The following is a 24378-nucleotide window of genomic DNA, read 5'->3' as shown; positions in this document are numbered from 1 at the left end:
GGTGAGTACACAGTCAATGTTAGCTCTTATTTCTCAACCTACCCTTAGTTCCCTACCATCATCCTACAGTGTCTGTCTGTTTGGAGTTTGTATAGCTCACTCTTTCATGAAAGCAGACGTCTACCTGAAAACCTTCTAATACCAAAGCCCATCACAACACGTGGCAGTAGTGACCACGGGGACATCACCCCAAGTTGCCTTGTGGCTGCCACTTTCCGTAGACTCTGCTGAAGATGTTCTTCATAAATTATCTTCTTTTCCATTCAGGAAAAGAAAAGCAAGGAAAAGAAAAGAGTGCAGGTACTAAGAATGTCTTCGTACATTATAATTGTGATTCCTTCATGATCTTTTCCAAAATCAAAAGAATATTTCTCCAACAACACTGAGCCTCTCCCTCGCTTTTTCCCCTTCTCTTTTTTTTTTGAAGAGACTCACTCCATATTTGTTCCTTCCAGAGACTGACAGAGAAACATAAATTTGGAATTTTGAAAGTAAACTTACCGAAGCAAATCTTTTCGAAAGTTATTATAAAAGAAGTGTTTATAATTACAATTACAATTTTTGAAAAAGTATCAAGAAAAAAATAGAAAACTACCTTTCTAACATCCTGAAAATATTATGGCTAATATTTTATAACATTGTTTACAGTCTTTTTTAGATTTATATGTATTTTTTCATAGTTGAGAATATATTCCATAGCTATTTTGTACCCTGCATTTTTCATTTTGTCAAAAGTAGTCACTAATCCAAACTCTATGTAAAAGTAGTTTAAATGATACCATTAATTTAATTAATTTAATTCAACAGCATCATAATATTCTATTACTTTTTATACCAGTAATTTAATTAAATATCCTGTTATTAGAAAATTTATTTCCTGCTTTTTAAATCATTGCTATAAAGCTATGATAAACATTTTTGTTATAAATTTTTGTCCACATTTTTATGAAAGATTCCCAGAATAAACTCACTGGGTGGAACAATGTGAATATTTTAAAGCTTTTGATATACCTTAATACAAAATTGCTTGCTAAAAGCGTGTATGCCTGTTTATACTTTCCCCAGCAGTATATGAAGATCAAGTTGAGAGTTAGGATACCCTTAGCAGCTCTAATTTATGTGTTGTTTAATCTTCTCTTATTGAAAGTTTAAGCCTATGATCTTTTAAATGTATGTTTTAAAAAATAAGTGTGTTAAAATCGATGTAAAGTGGCTTAATCTCCATTTGAATTTCATACATCTTTCATCTCAATTTGGACAACACTTTAATTAATCATGTATGCCATGAGATATTTAAGGAGTAACTCCTCTGCCATAGAGACACACCTCACACAGCAAACCCTGTGGCCCTAAAGACACGTCCATGCTAGAGTCCTTCCTAGACCTGAGGACAGTGCTGAGGCCCCTGCAACAGTCATGACCCGGGTCACAGCTTCCGATGGGCTCCTGGTGGAGATCATATATTGAGAAGCCACCCTTCAGTGAGATAGCTTTCTTTCCTCTAGTCACTCAATAAATGCTAACTAAGAGCCAATTACGTGGAAGGAACTATGCTGAGCTCTGGGAAAACACATTAACGGTAGAGACATAGCATCTGCCTTCACAAAGCTTACATTTTAGAGAAAGGGATGACTGTTAAATAATTGATTATCCAATTAAATGTTTAATCATATTTACAACTGAGGTGCTGGAAAATAATATAATAGTTGATATACAGAGCATTCAATCTGGTGAGTTTACAATTTCTGCCTGAGGTATAGCCATATTTCACAACTATCTTTGTACGTGGAAATCACTCTATTATTTATAAACACCTGGTGAGATTAAAAACACCTTTTGATGATGACTTCTCTCCTTTATCCTTTGAGTTTCATGCAATCATACATGCTCCAAGAACAAATGGAATATGTGCTAGCTTCCCTAACACAGTCTACATGTCATGATATAAGATGAACTTCCAGTGCTCGACAGATAAATGGCTAGGCAAAGATAAAAAAGAATAGATTTACCCAAAATATTTTTCTTTCCGTAAGTATAGCATCTCATAGACCCTCAATGACAGACCCCATGCAGTGAGAGAAATTAAAGCCCAAAGAATTTAAGTGGTCTTTCCTATTCATAGCTTATCATGGAAAGAACTAGGAACTGTCTCATGAAAGGAATAATTTAGGTTGTTTAGGCAGCTTTATAAATATCCACTCACTCACCTGCTCGACCAGCAAGTAACAGTTCATGCTGGACAAGACAAAGAACCTAACTTTGGTTGATTGCCTTTCCCATAGCCTTTCACATGTTTGGTTTCTCTTGCAAGGTTATATTCTGTAGATGCATCTCCCTATACGGCAAATGAGGGTGATATCCTAATCTATCCATCCCCATCCACCACACCAAATGGATCCAGGGAGAGTACATCAAAGTGCAGATCCAGGAGCATTGCCTGTTGCCCTCTGTCCCCTCCATACCAGGCTCCTTAAGCTTCCTCTGTTGTCTATTTGCTTAAAAGGATGCACGCAAGACAGAAAATGCGGCCAAATAGCCCACTCTCACCACTGATCAGGAATGGCGTCTTCTGAATGCCGGAATAGCTTCCGGTAAATGGAACAAAACAGAGATCTTTGACACGTAGGGGCCAGGGAGAAGTTCTTGCAGGAACAATGGGACACACTGTGCACTATTTACAGAATCCGCTGCCCTGTATTGTGGCTACTGAGTCACCTGGCAATTTGTATTGTTTGGTTCACAATCTCCAGGCCTCGCTCTGTACTGTCCCCCTCCCAACTGCCTGCTCAGCTATTGTCATTGATGGAACCATCCTGGCCTTCCATACTCCCCACACCCACTGCCCTCCATCACCATTCCCCCTATTGTTTGCTGGGCCTGGCCCTGACCCCTGAGTATTTATAAAGGCCACTTCCCGCTGCATGATTGTGTGCTCAGTGGCCCTCAGCTCCCCACGTTTCCTGACAACGAAGGGGGGCTTATTAACAGCCCAAGTCCAGCTCCTGACTTCCTCCATGTCCTGTTTACTGCGTTCAGCAAGCATCTTTCTAGCCACTCCTCAAGCAGAGTCCCCCAGCGCTGATTTATCCCAGCATAGCCTGCAGTCATATTCCAGTCTAGCAGTTTGCTTACAGTAAAACAGCCCAAAGGGTGAAGGGCTTCCATGGAATGGACTGCAACCTCGAAAATTGTTTCAAGGTTCTGGATTAAGCTACTGGTGTCCTGAGTCAAATTCAAAGATGTTAGACTTGGAAAGATACACACACAGTCTCTCTCCCTATGTTTCCTAGTATGTGGAACTGATGACAATTGCAAGCCCCATTTTACTCTTTGGGTTTCTGGAGTTTGGAGCTTGAGGGTATGTACTGCCAGGACTATCATAAACTCAGACAAAAAGCCCTGCTCTTCTGGGCAAACATCAGCGAAAGCAAACTTGTCCTCTACAGAAATATGGCATTTCTGTGTTTTCTAGGGTTCCTTCTCTTTTTTCTCATCTTTCTCTTGCTCTTCATAGAAGAACCATCTCCCCTTGCAAGATGAATGCATTAAATCATGTATGTTGGTGAAGGGAAAGAGTAGTACTTTTGTGTGTCTGTGACTAGAATATTTCAAACTTTTCAGTTCACCATCTGTTTTCAAGCTTAATTTGATAGGGAGCGCCTTCCATTTCCCACACATAAGATGAGAGAAGCAGAGCTCAGTCAGTGTGATTAAGAAACTTGTTCAAGGTCACAAACCAGTTGCAAAGCCTAGTTCCTACCTAAAAACACTACTGTTTATGGTTTTGGTCATTTGCTCATTTTTGACCTTGTCCAAGCGATTTCTCCCCTCGGGGTTAGTTTCTCCTGCCTCGGCATCTCCTCCTTTCACCATTCATTCACTCTCGGGAGCGTGGGACACCTGAGGCAACATCTACCAAAACTCATGATCTCCTTTTAGAAGGGTTTGTTGTTGAGCCCCCAGACCCACAGCTGTCAGAGAAGAACTTCCAAATCTCCATCCACTGGGATGAGCTCCTTATTAAATCAAGATCTAGTCTGCGCTGGCTTTTTGTGATGTTTGATCTCTCCCACTATGGAGCTTGTCAGGATCTGAGACTTTGGCTGCTCCTTATTGTTTATTATTGCAGTCAGAGCTCTGCATTGAATGGGAAACACACGCAAAGGTGACCGGAGCCACCAACACATCAGTCAAACTGCCCTTCATGCCCGGATTCTTTGGTTTGGTGAAGCCATGATCTGTTCCTAGTGTCCTGGTACCAACAACCAGAAATTTTTCTCCCAGGGGCCCAGCTGGCCACTCTCTTTGTCCCTGATCACAGTGCATCCACATTTCCTCAGGCTCTCAAGCTGAATATGTACGTGTGTTTGGTTTGGGCTGCGTCAACCTCCCAGTCTGACGGTCTCCACCCTGCCCTCTCTCCCAGCAAGCATCCTATTTCATTTCTGGCTCAGCTGCTGCTCCAGAAGGTGGAGTTCCCGGCAGGCAGTGGGCCAGTCTCGGGACTGGTGACAGGGTGAGTAATGCACAGGCCAGAGAGCAGGTCAGAGGGCAGCTGCTCCTGGGATTGCATGTCCTTAGATGAGGAGGCCTGCTAACTGTGATCACCCGATGGAATTAGTTCCCAGAGCTGATGGGCAAGATAAAGCACATTAGCAAAATGTGCCCTCTTTCATTTTATGCCATAGCGGGCAAGAGTGTGCCTGGAGGATTTGAACTCACCACTGACCCTCTCCTAAGGCTACTGCCTTACGTGATCATCCTCATCAGTACCATAGTCATCATATAACACTAGAACGTCAAAGCTGGAAGGGGCGTGGCAAACCCTCCTCTATTAAATGAGGAGACAGAGGTCCAAAGGGTTCAAGCAGCCTGCTGGAATCTGCACCCAACTCTCCTGTCCATCCCAGTGACTTCTTCAACTACATTATGCCGCCATGTCTGGGAAGGCCTCTCTGGGGCAGGAGGGGGGGTTGGAAGTATGAGCTACAGATATGGGGATATCCCTATTTCTCAGATTAGCTTCAAAAGAATAAAAAGAACAAAATGCTATGCATGAGCTCCCCACCCCAGCAGACACATCTTTACTTGCAGGTAGCGAGAGACAGCGTAGACCACAAGTGCCGGCCATGGGGACCAGTTTCCTCTCTACCTCTCACTCTAACCTGCTCCACAGAAAGCTAAAGTCATAGAGTCATAGCAATAAATGCTAGAAAGAGAAAAAGAACATGCAGAAAACCAGCATCATCACCAAGTAACCCTGGTTGAACCCCGAAATATGTTCAGATTTGTGTAGTCACAGCATCTCTCAACTCAAACTAGATAGGCACAGTCCTTGACATCTAATATTATTCTTTCAGTCAGTCAATCAGTGAGTCAGTCAGGTATTCTTTCATTTCTTCACACAAGGCAGAGACATCAAGGTTCAGTCTACATTTATGCATAACATGCTTTATGCCAGTCACTATGCTACGTGGAGGAGTAATTCTTCTGAGGAACAATACCTTGGGGCCTATAGTTTGGTGAGGGTAATAGACATATTAAAAACAGTACAGCCTGATGTGAGAACACACACACACACGCACATAAAATAGAAATATACACAAACAACCTACAATTGCTTGGATTGAATGAGGAGAACAGCAAAAGTATCTTCACGGAGGAGATAATATTAGAGCTGGGTTTTTAATGATGACAAACTCTAAGCATGTAGGCTGAGAATTAGAAGGGCATAGCAGACAGAAGCTATAGCCTGTCAAAAGGACAGAGGAAAGAGGGACCTTATGCTGCTCAGAGAGCCATATGAAGTGCGGCACAAGTAGAGTAGGAGATGAGCATGGTTCATTGGGTAGAGCCTAGATCCCAGGAGGCCTTGAATGCCAAGCCAAAGAGCATGGACTTTATCCTGAAGGCAGTAGAGATCCATGAAATAATTGAACAAAGGGAATAATAGAATTATGTTTGCAATAAAGAAATACTCTGGTTCCCAAGGGAAAAATAAATTGAAGGGAGGTGAGACAGGCAGCAAGAAGGCACTGGAACAGTCTAGATGAGTGTTTCCATCTGTTGAATGCCTGATCAGTATCAGAAACTGAACTTATCACTATACATAGTCTGATCAGCATTTCCGTCCAAAAATGTTAACAAGAAGCTACTAGTCCCCAGGCGCTGTTCCAGGCACTGTGGACACAGGGGTCAACAAGACGGACAGAGTGTTCCTGGCAGACTACCTTCTGAGATCTTGCCACGCATCAGATGAGTACATTACATTACACGTAACATGACACTCAATCTCAAAGGAAATCTCTATGTGTGTTACTATTATTTTTCTAATTTTCCTGTTGGGGAAATCAAGGCTTAGAGAAGTTAAATAACTTGCCTAATACACACAGTTAGTAACTAGTAGAAAATAGATTCAAACCCACACACATTAATCACTAGACTTACAGAGATAGTCACTATTCTATCCGATTCTTCAGTCAGAACTCTTCAATGCTTGATCATCAAACAGCTTTGTCTTTTAAGACCTTCACAGGCCTTAGGCACTTTCATTTCTGTAGACTTTATCTTACATTTCATATTAAAAAAAACCCTAAAACATATATTGAATATAACACACATATAGCTATATGGATTAAGTTGCAATAGTCTAGGTTTAAGTAATATGACACTTTGTAGATATTTAATTAAGCATTTATTAATTTCGAGTTGGCACTAACTTCAGATGCAATCGAATATAATAGAAATTAGACGTTGCCACAGGAAGTTTAAAAGCAATGCACCCAATGCAAATTGGTGGAGTTAGGGACGGCTTCTTTGGAGATACATCTGAACAGAGTTTGGAGGGTTGAAGAGGAGTAAGTCAGACAAAGAGAGACGACAGTCAGTCCAAGAAGAGCCCAGGAAGGCTGTGACGTGTGCGTTGAGACAGGTCTGAGGAAGCATGGTGGGTCTGGGAAACTTCAGGAAGACATTTGGACCCTATGGAGATAGCCATTGCTCCAAACGATATTTCCACGTAGAGAGAAATGTAGCTTATTTCTTATATGGAGTTTTGTTCTTTAAACCAAGAGTGCTGGAATGAACCTACCAAGTGAGAGGGTTCTACTCACAGAGGCATTCTGTATGTCGTTCAGTGGCGTTCACACTCCACGGGGCAGTCTGACACCTTATCACCTAGAACTGCGTCAAATCCTGAAGCATACTGTTCCAAATATCCTTATTCGTGGTTCATTTTTATTTTTTCAGGTATAATTTGGTATATGAAGACAGCCTAAATCTCACTCAGAGCCCAGAATAAGAACACTAATAGCAATGACGCAGGGCAAGCAATTTGGGGTCAACAGAAGAACAAGCCTTGCAATCAGAAGTTTGCCGGGTGCTTTCTGTGTTCCAGGTACTATACAAAATGACTTTTCTCCTTTAAAAAAAAATCCTATGAAGTCAATACGGTTACTTTATTCCTACTTTATTAATGAGAAAAAACGTTCTGAGGAGTAAAGCACTTGCCGCAGGTCATATAAAGATTCGAACTGAAAGTAAGTCTGAACCCAGGACCCAAGCTCTTAATCGTTTTGCTGTTCTACCCTCCACAATACAAGACAGTGACGCCTCACGAGGCAGACCTGCAGCTGGGCTATTGAAAAACTTTCCTGCGACTTAAGCGTTATCACTGCTGGAGGCCCTACATCATGATACATCAAACAGCTGCTATCATATCTATGGCTTACATATATATGGCTTAGAGATCATCTCTGTGCTGAATCGCTATAAGCTATTTGGCAAAATAATCCATTTATTAATTTTTATTTCAAGGTTTATTTTGAATTTGGGGACCAGTAATTATTTTCTAGTCTCAAATGTTATCTCAAGGCCTTGACAAACCTGTAGACTGCAGGGGCACTAGAGCTCCAGTGTCTCGTCTAGAGTGTTTTCCGAGGAGGGGCCCCAGAAAAGTTTAAAATCCCCACAGTTGGAATAAGTACATAGTCTCCCAAAATGAATACTGCACTTTGAAAAACAACCTTTAGCCTCATTATTTAAAAGCTTCAAAATTCAGAAGTATGATATATCTCATACTCTGAGGAGATGCAGCGGCCAGTCCCTGGTGATTGTTTTGGTTGGGTCTCCTAGGCCTTGGCTCTGTTGCCTGCAACGCAATCCAGTGTCTTCTTTCAGTTCATCTAAAAGCCACTCAGAAACCAGAAAGCATCTCCCTACCACTCTGAATTATTCATGAGCAGGGCACAGAGCACCCATATCCCAAATCACAGTTTAGTTTTAAGATTCATACATTTTACCCTCCCCCCGCCACGTATTTTTAGGAGCAGGGCAAGCCTGTACTGTGGCTTCGTTTATTTTGCTTTTGAAAATGGAAGGAGATTTCCCTAAGCACTGGAAAGAATGTGAGATACGAAAGAGAACACCAGAAGAGAAACAAAACTTCAGACAGAAGTGTGGAGGAAGGAAGTGGAAACAGAGACCAGATGAATTCTGCTCTCCTACTTTCAACCTGAGACTGCCTCCCAGAGCTGTGGGTTCCCTAGGCCGGCAGGTCCTCCAGCCAGGATCAATGTGCTCATTTCCATATCAAAGGGAAACACACAGACTGCAGAGGTCCTCAGTGAGAGAAGATCTAAACTGAGAAGAAAGCGAAGTGAGGCTCCATGGCACACATTTAGAAATAACTTTAAGCTTGACAGCTCAGACCTCATTTTTCTCATCCCCAATTACAGATCATCTATTGACCCAACTCATCAAGCCCTCCCACGCTCACTTTCACTTATCCACTGTAAGAAATACATTTCAGGAATGCTCGGCACAGTCCACGAGCATAGCTAAAGTAAAACATCTTAGAAAACATAAATTGGTTCTACCTTTCAGGTCTCAAAAGCAAAACTAATGGCTTCCAAGGCCACTGGGAGGAGAAAACCTTCCCTCTGCTGTTCATATGCACAGGAAGTTGGAAATGGAGAAATGACCTATTTTCTGGACACAGAAATCTTCGGAAAGTTTTCCTCACCTCCAACCCAAGCTGAACCCTGTCATAGTAGGAATCACAAAAGTTGGAAGAGAAGTGGGAAACAGGATAGGAGCAGGGCACCAAGCCATGGAGAGTACCATTTACCCGGCTCTGGACATGGCTCCCCTAGGGAGAACGCATTGATGGGGTGAGGAAGCATGGGCATAGCTGCTGTGTGTTGAGGTGTAAGGTGAGTGAGCCATGCTTGGCTCCCAAGGAAAATCTGCTCCATCAAGTGGCCTTCCCCTCTGGAAGTCACAAAAATGAACTTCAAAATAGCCTCTGTAATCAAGCTGCATGGGTGGAGTAGTCCCCCACCAGCTCCAGGAAGTTCCCTATCCAAAGCTATTCATTATCTGGAGCTGTGCAAATAATTAGTCTCCCACGTGCTGCATAAACCTCCCAGGCTGAGAGCCCAGGCCCTGAGTCCAGGTGGGATCATCAGGCCGCATTTGGGCAGGCGGCTCAGGCATTACCATAGAAACAAGAGGTTTTATTTATTCTACTAAGAAGAACAAAACAGCAGACGCCCGTCCTTTAGACAATAGGATCACGTCATCTGAGCCCTCATGCCCAGGTGACAAGCCCAGCCCCCATTTCTCTTTCCTGGGCCTCCCCACACGCATTCTGGAGGAGGCGAGCCCAGCGGGCTGCTCTGGGCCTGGCAGTCTGGTGCTGAGAATGTGTCACTGTGAGCTGCCCGCGCAGATGTTTCCTGGGCTGGGCCTGAGCAAGGCTGAGAGCAGAGAGTTTGGCAGCAGGAGGCAATGGGAGGCAGCCGTGAACTCTGAGTCGTGATGGCCCTCACTAGAAATCTGAGCCAGGTGCAGGGAAGATAAAAATGCCTGGTACCAAAGGATCCGAAAAAAGTTTTTGTTGCTTTAATTAATAAAAGGACTTAGAGATTGAAAAGAAGTACCATCTTTGTGGCTGACGATGGGTAGCACTATTTTGATGAGTGGCTCTGAAGAGATCTTGAGGAAGACATAACATAATATGCCCTCTCCTCTTGTCTATCATTCATGATCCAAGCTCCTGCCCTAACTTCTTCAGGAAGCTTCTCTCCGATCCTCCAGTTTACACAGAACTCTCATTTCTCTGAATTTCAACATTATTTGTCACAGCAGTAGTAGTAGTGATTATGAACTCTTACCGAGTGTCCACTCTGTGCCAGGCATTATTCTAAACGTTTTACATGAATTAGCATGATTAGTCCTCACAACAACTTCAAGAGATAGGTACTAATACCATCCTCATTTTAACAGTAAGAATATTGAGGTATGGAGAGATTAAGTAACATACTTAAAGGTCGCACAGCTAGTATTGAGGCAAAGCCTGGATTTGAACCCAGACATCTGACTTCAGAGCCCTAATCTACCCACTTCACTTACTATCTCCCAGTAATTAATTAGTTAATTCTTTCTTTCTATTATTTTTTAATTGACCAAATATTCTGGAATGTCCAATATGGCAAGACATTAAGTGAGAAATGAAGATGGACACAAAACAATCTGAACCGTGTACTCAAGACCCTTACAGCCTCCAAGTGTGTATAACACATTCCAAAATAAGAATATTGTACGGACAGGCGAGATCTGCATCATAGTAATGGTTTCCATAGGAGGTCTGTTTTAGGCTTTATGAAGAACCCAATACTTAAAATAGAACTTGAGAGAAATAAAGCCAAAAGAGAAAGCATTTCTGACAGAACAGTTTCAAGCATAGCACAGCAGAATGCATGTTTGTAGAGAGTGACTTTTTAGATTGATAAGTGTGACATATGTATGAGCGGAACTGTGGGTGATCAGGAAAAAATTGGTAGGTTATGGCCAGAAAATGAATATTACTTAATTTAGGGTTTATTTATAGACCAAAGGGAGTCAATGAAGGTATTTGAGCAGAAGAATGATGCAACAAAATTGTGCCTTGGAGAGAGTTGTCTGCAGTGTGCATGATGATTAAGATGAAAGAGAAGAAAGGAGAACCAATTGGATGACTATCACAGAGCAGGCAAGAGACATTGATAAGTTAGCTCAGAATGAGATGGCAATGGGAGTATAGAAGAAGACTGATGGGGAACACACGGGGAAGTGGAATTAAAGGACCTGTTGCCATGCTACATATAAAGGCCCATGGAGGGGTACGGTACCCAGCTAGGGGGCTGGAGGAACATTGTGCCACTAAGAGAAGGAGAAAAGTTATGAGGAGGATCTCACTGGCAAAGGAGAGGGGGAGGTTGATGTGGATAGAGTCAGAGAGTTTGAGCCTGAGATACATAAGGAGAAAGTTGAAAATCTTAGATCACAGCATACGAAAGATTTCAAATGTCATGAAAGAGATTTAAGCATCATCCACATAATGGTGGCAGTTATAATGGGAGACAAAGATGAAATTGACACAGTTATAATGGGAGACAAAGATGAAATTGACATGAAAAAGAGTACAGAAGTTGCAGTAGATATTTTATTATAGAAAGGAAAATAATGTAGGCTCTAAGTTCCCTGAAGGTGTCACATTTCCCTGATGTATACCCAATGCCTTAGACCGCAGCTTGGTATAGAATAGGCATAAAATAGATATTTCAGGAAGGAATAAAGCTTTTTTGACTCAGGGTAAATTAGAAAAATAATCTGTTTGGACAGTTGCAAAAACTTTAAATTCTACCCTGTACAATACACTAGTACATAAACTAAGCCAAGGTGGTTTTTTTTCAGAAAGGGTATTGGGAGCAGCCAAATTAGATCGAGAATCTCCCCTTATGGTGATGGCTTCAAAATTCAGAGTAATGGGAGCTTCCAGGCCACACAACCATAGGACTGAATATCAGTGGGCTTATGTGTGTTTTTCTCCTCTAAGCCCTTGGCAATTTTCAGCTCTAAAATGTCGGTGCTTTCAACGTGGTAGACATGTTGTGCTCCCCATCTCCACATCCTGTCTATAAAATAGGGAGAGAATTTTCAGCTTCAGCTCTGCAAGGGAATATCTTTTGAGACTCCTTGCAGAAGAATTTCAGGTATTGTTCTAAACTGCAAGTAATTATTAGATGATGTGTTTAATACTTTTTTAAAATCCCTTTTATCTCAGGAATCTTTTCTAAGAATTGTTTGCCCTGGTTTACAGATTAAAGAGGGTGGATTCTGACTTAGGGTTCCAGCCAGCTTTCACCAAATCAAAGATAATTAAGTAGGAAGATTGTGTGTACACTAGAGATGGGCAGATATTCAACAATGGCCAAGAGCACACTCTGAGCAATGCAGTGCTCCAGTCACGGAATTTCCATTGTAATTTTCAGGTCAGCTCTCTAAGATATATTTGGGGCAACATGATGACTGTGCAGTGGTTTTTCTCCGGTGGTTCTGTTAGATTGAGGGATGGTTGAGGAGATAAACAAGGAGAGAAACAGTGTTACCACAGATACCTGAATTTGTTTTTTCTCATCAAAAGATATACACCGCACACTAGTTCTTTTCATCTCTTGCCAGTCCCTATCAAAGGTGTTGACTTGCACCCTCACCTAATTCTCAAATCAAACTTCTGAAAATTTAACATAAAAAAGGATTAATGCACTATTTCATTTCATATTTTTAACTCTTTCTGTTATTGTCTTTACATCTCATGTTTCCCTGTGAAGTATATGATAAAATTGCCTCACCTCAGCCTTATCTGCCAAGGCAAATGTTGAAATTTGCTATTTCTTGGGACCTAACACCCAGATATAGATTAGTTTTATTGGTCGCGTTTTCAGACCCAACGTGAGATGAGCAGCCTTAACTAAGATCACCCAGCAACCGCGGAGCTACTGTGGGAAATGAAATTCATAGCTCTCATATCCTAAGAACACAGATTACGAGAAAAGAAAAGACCATCGCCTCATTATCCTTAGCTCCGGTAAGTCACATGGTTAAAGGGTTAGAAATAATAATAATGAGAAAAATCTTTTAAACTAGGTTAAAAGAGGAATTGGGTTCATTGTGTTTTCATAAAATTCAGTTGAGAAAGGGGAAAGGTGTGGTCCCATAGTATACCTCCACTCCAGTCTAACCAATGTGTCCACACTTCTACAAACAAGACCTTCTCCTCTCCACTAGGTGTGAGAAACACCACAAACCAGAAGCACCTAGTCAGGCTGAATACTTTGCCCCATTCCCTGTCCGTCACATCTAACCAACTTTGTCAATCAATGGACCCACGTTCAGTTTTAAGTTTGCCCAGACTAAAAAAACAAACACACACACATATATGCACACACATACACACACACACTCCTAGCTACCTATCATGTCAAAACTACTAACACCAAAGGGAAATTTTGACCCAGAGAGAGAGTATTTTGTGTATTTAGGCTGCTATCACAATTATATAATCAAGAATAACTGTTGCTATTTTATCAACTTAAGACATGATTTCATTAAAGATACTCATGACCATGAGTAAATGAGAGTGGATCTGTTTTTCCAGGAGGATGTTTGAAATTCTTTCAACTTGGATTTTGCGTTGAAGACCCAGGTTCAATCCACAGTTTGGGGTGAAGCCACTGTAATCAAGACATGGAATCTTGTTTGAGCTAACAATCAATAATCCTACCCAAGGTAAAGAGAAACTTGAATTTTCCCGTTGTTATTTGGGGCAGAATACACATAGCATAACTTATGTTTCCTACATAGTAAATACCCCAGAGCTACACTGAAATCCAGTGTGGGATTGCTTCCAATTTATTGTAAGGAAGCACCAATGACAAGAAAGAGCATTTGCCGATTCATATTCCACTTCCAGTCACAGCACAAATGATCACATGTCCACACCCACATGTACTCTCACATATTCTCAGTTGAGAGTGGTGAGTCAGGAGCTATAACTTTGCACCCAACCTGCCAATAAGAATGATGCTGTTAGAAACTCATCAGCTTTTATTTGCACAGAAGTTTTAGCCTTATAGGCCAAGGGTTGATCTGAGGCAGAAGCAAGCCCTGTTGTTACCTCAGGGTTCTTAATACAAGAGCAGTTCACCATAGAAAGTGCATTTATGACAGAGCTGTGGCAGAATGTGACATCACCCACGTGCCTAAACCTCTGCCTATGCCTGGAAACACCAGACCACATGGAACAGGCTGACTTCAACGTGCGAAAGCCTCTATTCTGTTGAAGAAGAGCCTGAGGATGTTGGAAGTGTGGGTGGAGCCTGAGAGAATGGAAAAATCTACCTGCCCCTCCTGAATTCTCAGAACACAACTATAAATACCCTCAGGGTTTATTTGGGAGAAGAATGTGTATAAGTTAATGAGCATATAGCCTGTGGGTCTAAAGCAAATCACATGAATCAGATCTCATCCATGTGTGTGCTAACAAGGGCCAGACGTAGTTCCCTAGAACCTGCACAGTCTCGGGCTTAAAGGAGACGTCAAGTCACGAAGGATGCTGCCTGGCAGAGTACAAGCAGCACTCGTCTTAAATTTAGAAAACAAAGGTTGGGACTCTAGCTTTGCCACTATCTGTGAACTATTTTCCCCTTCTGTACTCACTTTCCTTATGGATAGTGAGGATTAAATTAGTTGACTTTCAAAGTTCTTTCTCATGTGGAAGTTCTACAGCTCTACGTCACTAAGTCCAGCCATGCTACTAAGACCCCAATATTCTAGGCTAGTGGACCTCAATGTTCCCCTCTCCTTCAACAGGGGAGACTGACTGTAATGTAAGTCTCTTTTTCATTTTCTTTGATTTGGTTTTTATTTATCCAACCATCTCCATTCAGCAAACATTTAGGCAAATGCAAGGCACTGTGCTAGAAATGGAAATAGCAGTAATAACTTGTACCCAGCTAATAATTCTCCACAGCCTTTCATGTGTGTTATTTTCTTTAAGCCTCTTAATAACCCTGTGAGTGTAGGCAAGTGAAGCATGCTTATTCCCATTTTAATAATGAGGATACTGGGAACTGGTGAGAATAAGTGATTTGACAATGATTACACGTCTATGAATTATGAAAGATGGGGCCAGTACCCCATCTTTTGACTCTTGGACTAATTTCTGATCCAATATTCTAAACAACCTCACCAAAACAATATTCTGCATTTTTAACTGAACACTATTCTCTATAGAATACTTTCCAAACAAAAATATGTATTTTCATCTTCAAAAAACCCCCACAAAGTTCTATGAGCATGAGGTTCAGCCAACAGAACAACATTTGAAGTAAAGACTTGAGACAATGTTATGGTTAATTCAAGTGCTATCAGGCACAAACTTACCAGAATTCTCACAGGCCAAAAATAAGGGAGATTATCAATCATCTAGTTTCTAAGATATATCAGGCAGCCATTGTACTACTTATTTAACATGTATCTTTTTTAAATGCCTACAATAAATTTCTGAAGTAGGTATTATTATTTGACAGACACAAAAAGTTGAGGCTCAGTTAAGGAAAATGCACAAGGTCACGGAGGTAATAAGTGACTGGAATGAAACTCAAGCACAGGGAAGTCCAAGCCCTTCCCACAGTTCATAGGGAGATTTTATGATTCCAAGTTGATAAACTCTTTTCCAGCTTACATCAAGCAATTCAATTGACCTCTATCCTTCAAGGAATAGTGATTCTGAAGAAGTGCCCAACTCAGTTACATCTGGATGGAAAGTGTGGAGACGTGAAATTTGGAGAAGAAACATATTCAGAAATAGTATAAGCAAATAAATTGGGTGGTTAAAACACAGGATCAGTAAAAGCCTACCATGGTCTTTCAGAAAGAAGATATCCAGCTGGCAGGGTTGATATTCTTCCTTAAATGTGTCACACAGACTCCTATACTGGGAAGCTCTTCTTCAGCAAAACGATACTAACCAATTACATTTTTGAGATTTCAATGCTTGAAGCTGGAAGGTTCCTAGCTGTTTTTGGATGATTATGTTACGCTGCAGGAAAAAAAATTAACCCTCAAAATCTCAGTAGCACAACAACAAAGTTTTATTTCCAATTATGCAAAGTCTTCTGCAGGCCCAGTAGCTCTCCAGGACACTCTCTTCCATGAGGTACATCAAGCTCTAATCCACTTCTCCAATCCTCTTTGACACACACGGCCTCCAGGTTGTCAGGGCAAAGAAAGAGAAAGCCATGGGGTCACGTGTTGTACCTTAAATGCTTCAACCCAGAAGTAACACACACAGCTTCCACTCACTGTCCAGTTTTCAGAACTAGTCATATGACCTCACCTGGCACAAGGGGGTTGAGAAATTTGGGGAGCACACGAATATTCAGGAAGCTGTAAATATCTCTCTCAAACTACTTTTCAAAGACTGCAAACCCCATCCCCAGCCATAAGAAAAATGGATTTTTTTCCCCCTCAAAAGGTACTCTTTGCTCTTCTTCATCTTAATCTGTGCCCTGGAAGGCTGAAGCACACACACTGCATCAAATGTTCACCTGCCCTTTGACTTCTTCTTGTGTTTGATCAATAGGGAGTACCTGTCGGAGAGGAGAGTGAGGTCAAGATAATGATTCCTTTTTATTTCTGTGACATCACCAAGAGTGGAGCTGAGGTTCTACCATTTTCCACTTCAACTCTCTCTTTCTGGGTTCCAGAAATCACTCCCACTCCTCATCCCTATAGGGAGGCCAACAACCTACTCTGATGAAGCTGAAAGTATTACACTATCTCTTGTGCTTTCCCCACACTCTGCCCACGTCTTCGTAAGTCATCTCTCCACTAACTCTAATTGCCAATTTAAGTAATCCTTCTGTTTCCTGCTGAGACCCTGACTAACAAAAGAACTATGAGACAGGATTATACATTTTAACTATTGAGAAGAGCCTTTATTATATTTACCACTTGAATTAGAAATTTGTTACCCTTTAATAGAATCCACCTACAATAGCCTCATAAATTGGTGTTCTTTCTCTATTTTCATCCATCCTCAACATGCCCTGGAAAGTTGTTTATTCTTTTTTGATTGTTTATGTTCTAATAATCCTCCAGTGGCTTCCCATGACCATAGAAATGTATTAAAATCTTTAGCCCAGATTTCAATACCCTCCATTAGTCAGTCAATTTTCAGCTCACTCCAGGTACATTGCTCTCAATTCTCCACATCCAAATTTGTCAAACTATAGCCCCTGGACCAAATCAGGTACTTTCATAAACACGGTTTTATTGCAACACAGCCAGACTCATTCGTTTACGTATTGTCTATGGCTGCTTTCAGAGTCCAATAGCAGAGCTGAATAGTTGAGACAGACTATAAGGCCTGCAAGCCTGAAATATTTACTATCTGACCCCTTACAGGAAAATTTTACTGACACTCTCTCCATACCCCAATATCACCATAAACATTCATGTATCACACTGTTCCTTAGCCTAGAATGAGGAGTGTCTCTGGCACCACCACCATCTACAAAAATTAGGCTCAGATCTAATCTGCAATCTCACTTCCTCCATGAAGTATTCCCAATGGTTCAGCTAGATTATTCCAACAGCTTATTTGCAACTTTACTTATCATTTATTACATGTACTAGTCAGAGTTCTCCAGAGAAACAGAATCAATAAGATATTTATAGATGTATATAAGAAGAGGTTTATTATAGGAATTGCCTCACACAAGTATGAAAGCCAAGAAGTCCCACCATCTGCCATCTGCAGGCTGGAGACCCAGGAAAGCCAGTGGTGGAATTCAGTCCAAATCTGAAGGCCTGAGAACCAAGAGAGCCAAAGATGCAAGTCCCAGTCAGAGTCCGAAGGCCCACAAACCAGAAGCACCAATGTCCAAGGGATACAACAGTTCAAGTGAAGAGAGCAAGTCCACCCTTCCTCCACCTTTTCATTCTATTCAGGCCCTCAACAGAGTGGATGATGCCCACCTGCTTTGGTGAAGGTGATCTTCTTTCCTCAGTCTACCAATTTAAATGATAATCTCTTCTGGAAACACCCTCACAGGCACACCCAGAAATAATGTTTTACCAGCTATCTTGGCATCCCTTAGACCAGTCAAGTTGACACATAAAATTTACCATCACAAGTCCACCCCTTGTCAACTTGGCATCCACACCCTTTTCCTTAAATTATACTTAGTCTCCAAATAAAGACAATAACTCGGTCATAATTCTACCTAATATGATACAACTATCCTGTGTACAACCAAAAACACACTAATCCTTTCCACAGAAGAGGAAGGAAATTCCTTAAATGATGTTTACTTAATCCTGATATTCCATAACTTAAATATTATGATGAAAAATTAACCACACTTAAATACTAATATAAAGTCAATACATCCTATGTTACAATGTTACATGATGAAGGAATAAGAGAGTAAAGAAAACAATGATATTTACTTAATACCTGTGTGCATATATACACACAAACATATTCATAACAAAATAAGGAGGAAATACTCATGACAATTCCAGTCCTCGTTTCTATAACTGGTCACCTGGTCGTGGCTGGTATTTATAACTATCTTTCTTCTACTACTCATTGTGTATTTCTTTTGCCATTAGCAAGCACCTTAGCTGGTCATGGTTCTGTACCTGTCAGAATGACGCAATCTTCATTCCTGAAGGGTCCAGGACATTAGTTGTCCTGCCTGGATTGGGTTGTTATAGTTTTCCTTTGGCCTTATTCACAGGACACCGTGAAGCCCTAAGGAATCTCTTGTATTCCAGACATACTCTCCCTTACCCCCATTGTGGAGTAGTGGTCCAACTTGTCCTTGGTAATCGGAATCAATTGCTCCAACCAATATTGTAATTCCCCTCTTTGTCTGTTGATTCAGAGGCATGGGGATCCCATAATGGCTGGAAGGCAGTTTTAACTTCCAGTTCAATGGAGTCATTATTGCCTCTCCTGATGGAAGCATTTCTCCCTCCGCGGAACTAAGACCCCTAGGCTAGTAGGGCAAATTTGGCTAGTGGGTCACTAGGGATAACAGTGAGTGGTGCCTCTCCCATTTCCACTCCTCAATTCCTGGACCCATGAATCCTGTCTATTAGTGAAACAGCATCATCTATTGGACGCTGCTTCAGAGCACTCTATCTTATACCTTATAATGGATTTAGCTGTTTTTGTATCTGTTTCTCCTCATTAGATTTGAAAGAAACTTGAAGACAAGAATTGCATTTTAAGCATTTTTATATCTCCGTTGATACTTTCATAGTGACTGGCACTCCATAAATGTTGAGTAAATATATGTTGAGTGAATGAGTGTCTACAGCAGGAGGAAGTATCAACTGCTCCTGTAATCAAAAGATAACGTGGGGGTAGGGATTGGAGGAAGATGGTCAAAAGGCACAAACTTCCAGCTATAAGATAAACAAGTACCAAGGATGCAATGTACAACATAATGACTATAGTTAACACTGCTGTATAATATACAGGAAAATTGTTAAGAGAGTAGACCATAAGAGTTTTCATTACAAGAAGAATTTTCTTTTTTTTCTTTTTATTGTATCTATATGAGAATGGATGTTAATGAAACCTATTGTAATTATTTCACGATATATATAAATCAAACTATCATGCTGTACAACTTGCACTTATATAGTGATGTATGTCAGTTATCTCTCAATAAAACTATAAAAAAAAAAGTAACATACTCCTGGATCCTACAGATGGATGAAGAAATTGACATCATTTGCTTTCTCAGGAATCTAAGGGGGAGACGAGAAAAAGGTAGAAATTTTACCAGTCTTCAACATATGAGGATTGCCTGTATGAAGACTGATAACCAGCTCTTCCCATCTACATCAAGGAAAAGACAACACAACCTATATTTACTCAGAAGCAAAAGCAATTTATGTTAATGTTGCACAATAACACCAACACACTGAGGAGTTGTGTGAGCTGGAATCAGTCAGTTAGGTAACAGTAGGTAACATTGTGGGATGTCCCATTATTTAATATCACATATCACATCCTTTTTATTATCAACCTCATCAATAATGACAACACCACTTTTCCTCCATTAATAAAGTTCCTTAGGGCTTTTGATGCACTTTCACACCCATTTCTTCCATTAAACATCAGAACAATCTCATAGTTTAAGCACAATCCTGTTTTAATGTTGGGAAACAATAGAAATCATGAAAATACGCTCTCAATCAAGTGTTCTCTGGTGTTAAAAAAAAAGGTTCATGTAATAGAAAATGGACAGTGGGCATAATTAGGAACCTCTTGTCTGTTCCATTTTTAAGTTATTTGTGGAAGTGAAAGGCATTCATCTTCTGAACAAAAAGAAATCTTCTGAACCAATCAAATACTGAGAAAAACTGCAGACACTTCTTCCCTTCAACCAATTCAGATGAAGCCAAAGGAATAAATTTTTCTTAGGGAAAAACCAATACACACAATATGGAGGATGTAGATTATTAATAAGGTTACTTACCTGGTTCAGATTTCAATTCATTTCAAACTTCCTTAATTTTTCCATCGTAAATCCATCTGTGAAGAATTGCTTTTCTCCTTTCCCTTTCCCAATGACTATATCCATGTTAACAGGAATGAATAGATGACAGAAAGATGCTGAGGACTGTGTAACAGTATAAAACTTTGAGCTATTATGTAGGGTCATTTCCCATTGCTCTTCTCTTGCACCCATTACCCTCTCCACTTTCCATTGCGTTTATTGTCATTCTACTAGCAGTAATAACTTTATAGACTATCCTGTGGAGAGCAGTTGATTCAGCTAACATGCAAAAGTCAAATTCAAGCTTTAAATTTGAAAATGCCCTTAAAAGTCTCTATCAGCGGTAAAAGTATTGACAGTCAAAACTTTCAAATACATAAACCAAAGTTTTGAGAGGCAAGGGAAAAAACAAGAAAGAATGCATTATGATGTAAAGACATTTTTTCCACTCAAAAGAAGATAAAAATCTGACCATGGTAGGAAGAGGAGAATCTGAGAAATGTGACTAGAATTTTGATACCTGTAGTTCTCCGAAAAGGATTCCTCCCACCTTTTGCAATAACAACCAGGGAGAGATGAAGCAACCAGAATCCCCAAGAGGAACTTCAGATCTGTCTTCTAGAGGTAGTGAAGGGATGATCCTAGAACAGAAGGAATGACTGCCTACCTTCCCAAACTGATAGCCCTGGGGAGCTGCAAGACTTAAAAAGAAGCCCATTATAGGCACCTGAGCTATAAAGCAGGCATTATTGAGTGTGTTAGTCAGTGACAGTCCCATATATATGACCCAAATCTAAGCCTAAACCCACTGAACAGAAATGGTGGTTATCTAGAGAGCTCATGAAGTCCTCACCCCATTCTGAAGATTCCATCCATCCTTCCCTCTGCCCAAGAAATAGAATTCCCAGGTAATTAGCTAGTTCAAAGCCCTTTCTCTGCATGAACACATTTTATCAGAGAACCCATGAAGAAGCTATCTTCAGCAGTGGGAACCCAAAAACATCTGGATTGCATCCCAAGCTGTCGATCTTGCTAACTTATTAATAACAGAGAAGGATGACTAAAAAACTGGATAAAAAGGTTATCAGCTCCTCTTCTTTCCTCCCTAGCATCTTTCTGATGGCCTTGATTGATGCCAGATTGCCTGGCAAGGAATAGAAGTGCTATTTTTAGTTGGCTCTGAATCTGAGGGACTTTTATTTCTGCTTGTGAACCTTTATAAATATTTAAGAGAAAGAAAAAGCATGAATGGAGGAACATGTGGTCTCATGGATATCCATCAAAGCTGTCTGTAGAAATTATAGACACGTATGTGTGTGTAGCTGGAGAGCTGTCTGGAGGTACAGAGCTGAGATTGTACGAATAAAAGAAAACTCTCAAAGCCTTGGAGAGAACTTCAAAGTTAGAAGAAATCAAGGCTAATAAGGTGCACACTCTGGGCTCTTTATTCAGCTGCCTTCACCACCTTCAGCCTCTGTTCTCCAGTCATAGACCAGGTGTGCTTACCTTCTTCCTCCTAAATAAAGCGAAAGGCTGAGTGTGAGAGCAGTTCAGAGAGTTGGGTTCAAATGTTGAGTTTACAAATGATCCAACACATAAACCCAAGTTTGTGTGCTACATGGGCACATAAACCCAAGTTTGTGTGCTACATGGGCACATAAACATTATGTGTTTGCACAGACTAGCAAAGCATTTCACCCAGTGGGTCTCAGGATCCCCATATATAAAATTAGGGTAGGGCTAACTTCAAATCTAAATCTGTAATTGTAAAGACACCCTCTTCCTTCTTATGACATTTATGCAAATTGTTTCCTTCATTTCAGAGAAATCTCAAATGTCTTGCCTTTTGTTTTCTTGTATGGCACATTAAAAAGTCAATTCAACAGGCATTTCCTGACTGTCTGCTACACCGAAAACCCAGTCCTGGCCTGTGGGAGAAGGGAAGCTCAGGGGAGGATCGTGTTCTCTGGTAAAAGAGTGGGTAAAGTTCTCTGCAGGTCCCTCAAGCATAACTTCAAAAGTTAGGAACTCCCATTGAGAGAGAAGAGTCCATCCTATTCCTTCCTTCAGGGAGAGAGCTCCAATAGATCCAAGTTTTAATCAAGATTTCACTAGTCCTTTCCATCTCTACAAAGCTACTAGTTACATACCCTGCAGCACCAGAAAGGAAAGCAAAGCCAACCACATATCCATCCCACGACTTGTTCAATGATATTTATTGAGCACTTACTAAGCTAAGTACTGAGAATATAGCATCAAAGGAACAGCAGCCACAATCCCTGTTGTTGCAGAATTTACAATCCAGTTAGGAAGAAAGGCATTAAAAAATAATTACAAACTTGATAGGCATGCACAGGATGCCGACGCATGAAAGCCCATAAAAGGAGTTCTAATCATCCAGTACACAATGAATCCCTTTACTCATCTCAGCTCATCCTTGTAGGATGCCACAGGTGATTCTTCAAAAGCATCACAAGCACCTGAAACCAGCCCAGGAAATTCTTCCAGACTGGCCATCCTCTCCCTACATCTACTTCAAACCTCCTGCTGATCCTGATGGCATAGCTCTAGATCACAGATCCCTTTATATATCCATTCCAGGCTCATGCATCCAGGCTGCAGACTATCCCCTGTGGTTGTCACCTGACATCTCTTTAGCATGCCAGTTCAAGCAGCTATCTCTCCACAGTTCAGGTGAGTGCCAGCAGGACTCTACATCCTGCCCCTCTACCAGCCCCAGCTCTGTGGCACCACCAGCCTCAGCCACTTGGCCTCCCAGCTATTAGTCATCCATGCAAGAAGGCAGCATAGCAGTGAAGGACCTGTAAGTGGTGAAATAGGGGGTGTGAGCTCACCCGTTGGGGTGCAGTGGGGATTGGCTTTAATGCCCAGCCCTCAGACTCAGTATAAAACTCTCTGCTCATGTGGGCAGAATGTCAGTAATTCTCTGTGAGTGTAAAGAGCTAAAAGGACAAATGAAAGAAAGATGAGTTATGTGAAACTTCCTGGGAGTCCTCAGAAGTACCGAATAAAGTCGGACTTCCTTTTATTTAGAATATTAAAGCCGTGACACTTTGCCCCTGGTGTAGCTTGCCCGCTCCCTTTTCCTTCCTCACTCACACATGAAACCTCCGTAAAGCAGGGCTGCTTAAGGGGCCCGGAGCCCATCCTGCAGGTTCACACCTTTGTCTTCTTCCCACACAACTCCCGCTCACTTCCTGTCCAGCAAATTCCTACATTTCTGCCAAAATTGCACAAATATCACTTCCCTTGGAAATTCTCCCCTGACTACTACTTACCACAAAACCAGCTAATTTCCTAGCAACATTTCTCCTCTAGCACTTGATACTTTCATTCACATGAATTTATTCTTTCAACATTCATTGAGCACCTATCACACCTCAGATCCTCAGATGGGCTTTTGGCAGGATTGTCTCTCCACTGGGCTGAACAACTTGGGAACACAAACCACGTCTTCTGTCTTGAACTAGTGTACACGCTTCATATATATTAGGCGCTCAATATATGCCTGGTCAACTGATAGCATGCTGTGAATTATTTTTTGAAGGAGCTGATGGATGTGAATTGGCAGAGAAGACCCGAATTGACGTCTAGGGAATCTGACTCTGTGAGCAAGATGGAACTAAATTTGATTAAATGAGTCTCTTACAACATCATAATTCCATTCCAGAGTGGAAGTCTCCACTTTAGGATAGCTAAGCTCTCGTTTCTAAGTTTCCCTAAGGGATTCCAGAAAGGGATATTATCCATTCAACAGGCCGTGTCCTCTTTCCCCTTTTGGCCTCTGATTCTTGGCATTGCAGAAATATTACTCCCAGAAATAAACTGACCTTTTGAAAAGTAACTGAAATCATGCATTCCAGCTGAGGACAATGAACTTGATGTTTAAAAACATATAAGTTTCTGTGCCAACATAATGAACTTGTTGGCTACTACTACGTTCTCTCAG

At 41.1% G+C, this 24378-nt stretch overlaps 1 long non-coding RNA gene across 2 annotated transcripts; it reads left to right on the top strand.

Annotated features, from left to right (window-relative positions):
* Nucleotides 1-282: 282 nt before the first annotated feature.
* On the top strand, nt 283-23108 carry LOC139041075 (uncharacterized). Of its 2 annotated transcripts, XR_011495617.1 has the most exons (4): nt 283-7396; nt 12768-12910; nt 13481-13611; nt 23010-23108. It is a non-coding gene; the product is annotated as an uncharacterized lncRNA (long non-coding RNA). The 2 variants fall into 2 exon arrangements; XR_011495616.1 differs by having other exon boundaries at nt 283-12910.
* The last annotated feature ends 1270 nt before the right edge of the window (nt 23109-24378 follow it).

The sequence above is a fragment of the Equus asinus genome, chromosome 20 (genome assembly GCF_041296235.1).
Source record: "Equus asinus isolate D_3611 breed Donkey chromosome 20, EquAss-T2T_v2, whole genome shotgun sequence".
Classification (NCBI taxonomy): Eukaryota; Metazoa; Chordata; class Mammalia; order Perissodactyla; family Equidae; genus Equus; species Equus asinus.
Note: the sequence above shows the minus strand (reverse complement) of the source record. Positions and strands in the feature narration are given on the sequence as shown.